Below are 9,624 nucleotides of genomic sequence, written 5' to 3'. Positions count from 1 at the left end.
CCCTGGATGCCAAATGATTATCCACAACCCTACAAGCCCGGTCAGATTCCGAGTGTGGGGGGCACATGCTGTTGACATGTCTCACTCACTGATGGCTGCCACCACAGTGCAAACCCAGGAAAACTATGGTTACAGCCAGCGTTTTGCCCAATCACCGCTCGCTGAGGCTTTTCAAGGAAGAACTGGGTGGAAATTGGCTAGGCCTGTGGAGGAATCTGCAGGTGGGGCAGGGGCAGCGGGTGACGGGGAGGTGGAAGTGGAAATGCTAAGAAAGCTAAATATTGTGGTTAAGTCGGAAATGTGGATTTCTGACCCTTTTAGGAGGAAGAGGATGTGGCTGAGTGTGGCACTGGGGCACGTGAATGCCCACATGCAGAGGGGATGCCTGACAATTAAACCACCCATAAAGCAAGGCATTATAAATGGCTGTGAGTGTGGCCAGCATTGACTTTGGGCAACAGAGGTCCGGATTTGCTAAGCCTCACGGGTGAGTGAATGATGGGAGTTGGAGGCAAGCAGGTTACCAGAGATTCCTCAGTGCTCTGGGGGAGGTGTTTTCAAGCCAGCAAAACCAGCCTTGGTGAGACCTGACCTCTGAATAGGACAATATAAAAACCCACAAAGAGACTTTAGCCTAGTTCTCTTTTTAAATAAAGTCAGGCGGGCAGGGGCAGGGGGATTCCCATTAGAAAGTTTTATGGTACTTTTGTAGTAGATTATGAATTATACTTTGAAACTACACAAAACAGTTCAAACACAGTGCTTCCTGCAGCTAGAATCGCAGGCTGTCAGCCACGGCTCTGCTCACCTCCCCAGCTAAGCCACCTACCTTCTTGTGGGGGACACAAATCGCCCCCTGTGGTCTTGTTGCCCTGCCTCACCCCTTGAGAACCTTCTTTCTTTTCTTTCCTTCTTTCTTTCTTTTATGTACATTTAGTTCCCACAGGCTTCCTTTATCAATATTTCAATTGGTTGCTGCTGACCTATACTTGAATCCAAATATTTGCCCTATTCAGTATGAATTGTTCATTCAGCCAAATGCTTGATTATGTCTGTGCTCTTTTGAGCAAATTGAATGGGCTACTTGACTATGTAATGCCGATATAGCCTGGTCATTAGTAATGTTTGTTAGAATTGACCAGTTGCAACAAGGAAGGAAAGGGAGAGAAGAAGGAGGTTTGTGTTCAGTTTTCCTTCCAGAGCAACCGTGGTGAAGAAAACGAAATTATGCGCTTTCCAGGGCACAGTTCTAAACTGCCTTCCTGTTCTTCCAAATGGGCCCGGAGTCTAATATGAATCAAATGGGTCAGGGTTCAAAAGAGATGGATGCTCCTGAAGCTCGCAAGTTTATGTATTCATTGGGAAACTTCCCCCTGTAAAATGAATATGGTTTTTTAAAATGATGACTGGCCTTCTTATTTTTATTGTTTAAATCAAGACACAAGAAATAAAATAAAGCTAACTACAAGACTTGCTCTTGGTTAATATTACTCCCTGCACTGATTGTATGACATTTCTTCCCATATTCAAACTAACCTTTTATGAATGTCAAAAGCCACATGACTGGACAATTTTTAACTATCATATGTTAAACTATAATTCACACGTTAGGGGAGGAAAAGCCTTCTCCTCTATCCTCTCATGTTCAGTGACTGGGGCTCTGCAAATTAAAGTTACAAAAGATAAGGAAGAAAAAAATAGTCTGTTTATACTTGCAGTGCACATACATGCTAGAGAACTCAGCGATGAGTAACTCAAAGAGGTTATTAGAATTCAGGGGTTGTATATTGTGTCTTAACAAAGAGCAATAGATTGTGGAAAAGAGGCTAAAGGGAAAAGGTTTGGGGCTTGTGGGGAATGCTAAGTTATGGAAAGGGGATAAAAAAGTATGGTAAATAAGGGTCATTTAGTACGACCCTTGTCAGACTCTTATCTGTTTTTTGTTGTTGTTGTTCCTGTTGTTTTTGTTTTTGTTTTGAGACGGAGTCTCGCTCTGTCGCCCAAGCTGGAGTGCAGTGGTGGGATCTCGGCTCACTGCAAGCTCCGCCTCCCAGGTTCACACCATTCTCCTGCCTCAGCCTCCTGAGTAGCTGGGACTACAGGCGCCCGCCGCCACGCCCAGCTAATTTTTTGTATTTTTAGTAGAGACAGGGTTTTCACCGTGTTAGCCAGGATGGTCTCGATCTCCTGACCTTGTGATCTGCCCGCCTCAGCCTCCCAAAGTGCTGGGATTCTGTTATGCAGATAAGAGTCATCTCAGGTGATAGGAGTGTCTCAGTGGTTCTCTTCCTGTTATGGAAGAGTGAGATACCGTTCCAACAGATGTTACATTTACAAAGGGAAAATTATGCCCTGCTTTTTGACAGAAATGGAGAGAGCAGAGAGCAAATTGCTATAAGTTCAAAACAGTCCTTACACCAAAAGGGCATATTTTGGGGTGCCATACTCTGATTCTTTTCAATACAACAATTGTTTGCTGACTACCTACGACATACACAGTACTGAGTTATGTTATGGAAACACTTCATGCACAACAAGGGTTAAAATTTGGCCCTGACCCAAGGAAGGAAACCAGCACAGATCCAGGAGAATTTTGCCAGGAACAAGAGTGGCTTTGAAATGTAGATTAATTTTTCCAGTGCTCCAGAGCAGGAAGTGGTAGTAAGAATGTACCTGTGCACTGGCGTTTGCTGTTGAGGACTTCCTATCTTATTGGCAAAGGCAGATATGTACATAATGTAGAAAAGATAGGAATGAGAATACTTGGGCCAAGGTACCAAGTGAAGTAATTGTGGACCAAAAAAACAAAACTGAATATGAATAGAAGGTACCCTTGCCCTCTGGGGGCTTACAGCCTGTTAAAGGAGATAATTTATGGACACAAATAAATGGTATCTAAGGCAGACTGCTTAAAGGAGCAAGCAACAAGGTGACGTGGGCTTTCAGGGCTAGAAGAGGTCATGTCCAAGACCACTGGGTATGTCCAGCCCACATTTTTTAAAGCCTTGTTTGAAACTCATGGCTCTGAAGCTCCTTCAAGCTCACATCATGTGTATTTTAAATTTGTCTGAAGAATTTACAAAATTCTTTAAACATCTTTCACATAACTTTTTTATTACAACAGGATTCGCTGCTTTATTTCCCTGCTTCGATTACACTGGTTGCAATGCCCCGTTATATAAAAGAAAAGAGATGGAGGGAAATGGTTATTTATTAAGCACCTACTGTGTACCAGCCCTTGAACTTGGTAGGCACTTTCAACTTTGTGTCCCACTTATTTATGAAGAAAATTTTCACTTGCTTCTCAGTTCTGCCTCATTCAAGATTCCCCATGCCTCGTAATCCTAAGTTCCTCTTCCCAGAAATCCCTGCTCACCTCCCTGTTGGCAGAGGAGGGACCCTTCACACTTACCATGGTGTCACTTGCACCAGCTCTTGCTTCTGGCTGAGCAGCCTTAGAGTTTCTTAAACTGTCAACATTACTTGATTGTTAGGATTATTTCTAAGATCAGAGGGTACAAATCCTGTTTTGACTTTTCTCCAAGCTTGTTTCCACTGAAGGGTTCTCCTCCTTCCTGTCCAGGTCCTCTAAGGCTGTGCTCTCCTAGCTGAATCCACACATCAGCCCTCTCCGGAGACCTGCTGGATGGTCCTCACCGCTGTGTCATTTGAAAGCGCTCTTGGCCTTTGTTTCCTCCTAGAACACACATTGTCCTGCAAAGAGCATGTGCTTCAGGTAAAATTGTATTGGAATCCAGCTGTGTTCCTCACACACTGTGCAGCATTGGTAAATCCCTTAAGCTTCAACACATGTAAAAACGGGCATAACAATGCCTGCCTCACCAAGCTGCTGAGGGGACTAAAGAGGTAACGTGTCAAAGCACACAGCCCAATGCTCAGTCCATAAGTTGTGCTTATTAATATTAGTTTTCCTCCTAATATTAGTTTTCCTGCTTTTTGGTGGTGAGAGATAGACAGGTAGGTAGGTAGGTATGTAGGTAGATAGACAGACAGACAGACAGACAGATAGATCGCTCTATGGCTGGGCACAGTGGCTCACGCCTGTAATCCCAGCACTTTGGGAGACCGAGGCGGGCGGATTGCGAGGTCAGGAGATCGAGACCATCCTGACCAACATGGTGAAACCCTGTCTCTACAAAAATACAAAAAATTAGCCGGCTGTGGTGGTGTGCACCTGTAGTCCCAGCTACTCGGGAGGCTGAGGCAGGGAAATTGCTTGAACCCAGGAGGCGGAGGTTGCAGTGAGCCGAGATCACACCACTCCAGCCGGGCGACAGAGCAAGACTCCATCTCAAAAAAAAAAAAAAAAAAAAATGCTGTATGTAAATAGTATGAGAAAGTTGCATTGCGGAGAAAAGCTAGCCATTGCTTTCAGCTCTGATTTGAAGGAGTAGAAGGAGGCTAGCATTTCTGGACAGGAGAAAGGCAAAGCTCTCAAGCTGGAGTTCTAGCTCACTGTGTTGCATCCTAGCTTACTGTCACACAGAATGTCAACTCTCTGTGCCTCAGTTTCCTCGTCTTTTAAGAGTATAATGATATTATAATGCCAGGGGCCTTATAGGACTTTCTGGAGAATTAAGTTGAGAAAATATGTGTAAAGCTGTAGTTTAGTTCCTGGTCATAGTGAGTGTTCAGTGAATGTCAGATACTATTTTTATCCAATGCTAAATATGTGTCATTGTTATAAATATATCATTTCTTTTATATGTATATTTTAAAATGTATATATTATATTCATTTACCAATGAGAGATCAAAATAATTTCGTTTTAGTAGTGAGAAGGTCACGCTGACATCTGGCGTTCTCCCTATGTTCAAGAACACCATACAGTAAAGGCAAGATATTGAAGCAGCCTATAGATGACACATTTGGGAAGGAGAGGTAGGGAGGAGAATGGGGTAGGGAGAGAAGAAGGAGAAGGTATCAAATGAGTGCCTCGGAAATATATTTTGTAATATCTATCAATGATCAAACTGTTATTGCTTGAAGATCTTAGGAAGAAAAGGATTATACAAACAAAAAATAGGCCAGGCACTGTGGCTCATGCCTGCAATCCCAGCACTTTGGGAGGCTGAGGCAGGCAGATCACTTCAGGCCAGGAGTTTGAGACCAGCCTGGCCAGTGTGTCAAAACCCCATCTCTACTAAAAATACAAAAATCAGCTGGGTGTGGTGATGTGGTACACACCTGTAATCCCAGTCACTAGAGAGGCTGAAGCACAAGAATCACTTGAACGCAGGAGGTGGAGGTTGCAGTGAGCTGAGATCGCACCACTGCACTCCAGCCTGGGCACCAGAACAAGACTCTGTCTCAAAAACTAAACTAAAATAAAAATAAAAATAAATAAATAAATATTGCTCTAATAAGGCCATATTTTATATATATTATATAATTTATATAATAAATCACCCATATTCATGATGACTGTAATGCCCATTACTTATAATGAGGTTAAATAATCAATTCTAAAAATATTTGTCTAGCCCCTATATTAGTTTTCTAGGGCTGCTAAAATGAAGAACCACAAACTGGGTGATTTAAAGACAGAAATGTATTACCTCACAGTTCTGGAGGCTACAAGTCCAAAATCAGGGCATTGGCAGGGCCATACTTCCTCTGAAGATGAAGAGACGGATCTGTGCTAAGCCTTGCTCCTCACTTCGGGTGGCCTGCCAGCCATCTTTGCTGTGCCTTGGCTCATAGACGCATCCCTCCAATTCTTGCTGTGTGCCTTCACATTGTCTTCTCTCCATGCACATCTGTCTCTCTGTCCAAGTTTTCCCTTATTATAAGGACACCACCATATTGGATTAAGACTCACCTATTCCATATGACCTCACCTTAACTACTGTAAAATTACATCTGCCATGACCCTATTTCTGAGTAAGGTCACATTCTGAGGCACTGAGGTTAGGACTTAAACATATCTTTTCAGGGGAACACAAGTCAACTCATAATAGCACCTATTTTCCAATACCCACCAAGCAAATTGCAATTTGGAATCATGTGGAATACTTTGCCAATATAATATAATATAATAATGTTTCTAATTTTAGGACTAAATCATTGTGATTTATTAATATTAGTGATGTCACAGCAGAAAGTTCTAATTTAAAGAGGGAGTGCATAACTAGATTCTGCACAAATTATTCTCTTTTAGTGTCAAAATACCAATGCCATATCTAAAAATGGCACCATTGGAATAAGGGAAAGGGGAGTAGGGTTTGCAGTGATGTGTCCATTGCATGTAATCCTGCATTTAATGGAGAGTGCTGTCTACACTGTGTAATCATTGTGTCATAAAAACAGGAAGGCTCACAAGCCAAGCCAGCTGGTGGGATTCTAACCTTTTGCAATCACACAATCACACACACACACACACACACACACACACACACTATAAATAGGAAAGGAGAAGGTCACTCTGCTTACTGAGGTGGAGGAATTCAGCAGCCAACACAAAAGAAACTTTCCCTGAGAAGATTTGCAGAGGAGGCCTGGTGTTTCCCAGCTATTCAATACCTGAATGTGTTTTCATGTTTTCAAGTCAAAAAATAAGGGTCTTGATCAGGAACACACAGGGGAGGGGCCACTTCAACAGTGACCAAGCCCGGCGAATTTTGACCAAAGGCCAGAAAAATATTGGTTTTCATGTTGGCGTGATGGATTATTTGCTAAAACACTAATATTATATTAATTAAGGGAGCTATTTTGCCTTGCTGATGAAGAAAATTTTTTTTTGTAAATAACGTGCTTAGCTTTAACAATGATGAAGTTAAACATATGCAAATTATCTGATGAAGTTGCAATGACTCGATGTAAAAAATACATCTGTTTCCCATTGCTGGTATTTTCTAAAAGGTCAGAGCTACTTCTACTTGATGTGTGCAGGCTGAATATAATAATCTTTGCTCAGAAATGCACAGAGTATTTTAATAGCATGCCTAATATCTACCAATTTTGAAAGTTTCACTTAAAATTATCACTTTAAGTGATAATTAAGTTATCACTTAAAATATCACAGAAGCCATAAATATTAAATACTATATGAATTCACATAAAAATATAGGAACTGATGCATCTTAGGGCTCTTCCAATGTATGGAATGCTTTTCCAAGCATTTAGCTTGCTTCAGTACTTGGGTATTATTACCATCCTTTCCTCACTCTGAAACTTGCAAGTCACTGTTTATTTCTTTGCCCTTGACAGATGTTATCTTATTTCATCCTTACATGTGGGTTTTACCGTCCCCTTGAACAAGGAGAAAACTAAGGCTGAGAACATTAAAGTAGCACGATCATGGCAGAGGTGAGATTTTTAAAGCCGACCTGACACCAAGTCCCACACTCTTTCTGTTGAACCTCCATACCGCCTTGTTGGTTGTTTTTTGGTTTTGAAAGAAAAGAACAATCTGGTTTTATTTGTTTTTTACTATATTTATGCCATCACTGGAAAGCCCTGTCTTGCCTGAACCAGACTGAGGTTTAGAAATAAACATATTTCTGTTGGTCTTTCCTATAAGGTATTTCTGTCTGCGTGTGTGTGTGTGTGTGTGTGTGTGTGCGCATGTGTGCATCTGTGTGCGTGTGTGCGTGTGTGTCTTTCTCTCAGCTTGTGCTCAATGATTGAACACCATTTTGGATCCAGAAAGACCTATTTGATTCATTCATGATTCACTGACACATAACCCATGTGCTGTATCATTTTATATAGAACATAGACATTGCAGCTAGGATAGCAACGCCTGGTGATGTAGACTGTCTTCTTTACATACAAATTGAGGTTGAGCCAATGTAAACACACTTGACCCTCTGGATGTTACAAAAAAAGCAGCTCCACCCTCAAAACTCAAAGTATTGTGTTTCCCCTGCATGCACTAGTGGCTTGGTCCTGCATTTGCCACTAACTGTGATTTTTCAGTAACTCCCTCGGGCCCCTCAGCCTCAGCTTTCTCACTGGGCGCTTCTTACTATCTGAATCTCACTTCATAGGATTGTTGTCTCAAATGAGAAAATGTGAAGGAAGAATTTTTTCAAGGTTAAATTCCCCAGTGTGCTGTAGCTTTAAAAACGATGATGAATCCTGTGATTTGAGCTCATCGATCTGGTGCTACCCTGGCCAAGGTGTTATGTCAACCACCCACTTGCTCAGTCTGTGCACTTCAGGTTTTCCTGTTCCCCAGAAACTGTGACATGCGTGGTGCCCTTCAAAACTCATGTTAGAAAGCGTGGATAATAAATTATTCAGGGAACAAAGCCCGAGCTCATTGAAAAGCTATTGCTCTGTGGGTAAATACAACCCCACTGTGTATTAAACAAAAATTAAACCCCATTTTCTTTTTTATAGTGAAGTTGCCATTAATTCAAATCCCGAGAACAAGGCCCTGGACACAGTTAATAGTCCGCAGCCTGGCCAGCCCGGGCTTTGAAAGCAGGGAAGCCTTCCTGAAGTGCTGCTTGTGCCCAATTATAACTCACTACTTACCATCTTCATAATTTAAATCTGTCCACCCCTTTGGGGGGGGACATTTTTGCTAATCAAAGCCATGAATGCACCTTTTTCCTTTTGACAGCATTAAATTAAAGCTAAATGGTCGGTTTTGAATGAGTTACTGTGAAGAATAAAGGCATTAATGAGGTAATTTCATTATGGAGACTCATCCAGGCCTATGTGAAAACGAGGGAAGTAAGTGGAAAGGAAAGCTGCTGAGGAAATTAGGGTTCCTTCCACCCTAATTAATGTTTGGGGGCATTTAGTACAGGCACCAAATTAACTGCTCCAAAGAACTCTCATTGAAAAAAATACATTGTTGCCCTCCCTTGTAATTAGAAGACAGTACAAGGAGAACACTCTGGGAGTATAAAGCCAGCCTTTAACTTATTCGGCTGGCCGCAGAAAACACACCATTATGGGGCTGGAGTTTAAGGAAGCACTAGGCAGACAATATAGGATTGTTTAGGTCCTTGGACTCTGTGAGCTGTAAACAGGTAGCCTCTGAATGAGGAATTATGAGACTCCTGGGAGGCCTGGCTTCCCAGCAAAACAGTCTTAAATGCATCTAAAAGGAAGAAAGAAAGGTGAATAGGCCCAGCGTGGTTCGCAAAAAGAATGCTCAATGCTTGTCTTAAGTGATTACGTGATGTTGCGCCGGCCCCTCTCACTGAGTTATCTTTACACTGCTTTTGTCTCCTCTAATTGGAGCTGATGAGGTGCTAATTGGAGGCCTTTTTAAAAAGCCCACTACTTTAATCATTGGAAAATCGAGGGAGGCTGAGGGAGTGGAGTTAATGAGAGAGGGGGAAGAAGAGAGAAAACTTCATATAGTTAGCTTGACAAAAGTGAAGCTGTGGTTTGTGTCTATCTAGGAGGGGTGAAAGGGAAGGTTTGAGGGGAGAATAAGGGGAGCTCAAGATGTTTTATTTTAAAAATCTTTCTGCAGCATCTTCAAGGTCAGCTGGAAGAAGAAGAATCTGGTTAGTCTGGCGGTTTCTGTTCTTTAATTCTCACATTAGGCCTGAATTCAGACTAAAGCCTTGATTGTCCAGCCCTCCACTCTCCTTCAAAATTGAAGGAAGAAATTATGTGGAGTCCGGCGTGCCTCCC

General features: G+C 42.1%; 1 long non-coding RNA gene across 1 annotated transcript; it reads left to right on the top strand.

The window, feature by feature from the left end:
• The first annotated feature begins 227 nt into the window (after positions 1-227).
• Positions 228-7,391, top strand: LOC134757380 (uncharacterized). Its single transcript, XR_010131249.1, has 3 exons — positions 228-487; positions 3,584-3,736; positions 7,231-7,391. It is a non-coding gene; the product is annotated as an uncharacterized lncRNA (long non-coding RNA).
• Positions 7,392-9,624: the final 2,233 nt, after the last annotated feature.

Source organism: Gorilla gorilla, chromosome 17, assembly GCF_029281585.2.
Source record: "Gorilla gorilla gorilla isolate KB3781 chromosome 17, NHGRI_mGorGor1-v2.1_pri, whole genome shotgun sequence".
NCBI classification, from domain to species: Eukaryota; Metazoa; Chordata; class Mammalia; order Primates; family Hominidae; genus Gorilla; species Gorilla gorilla.
Note: the sequence above shows the minus strand (reverse complement) of the source record. Positions and strands in the feature narration are given on the sequence as shown.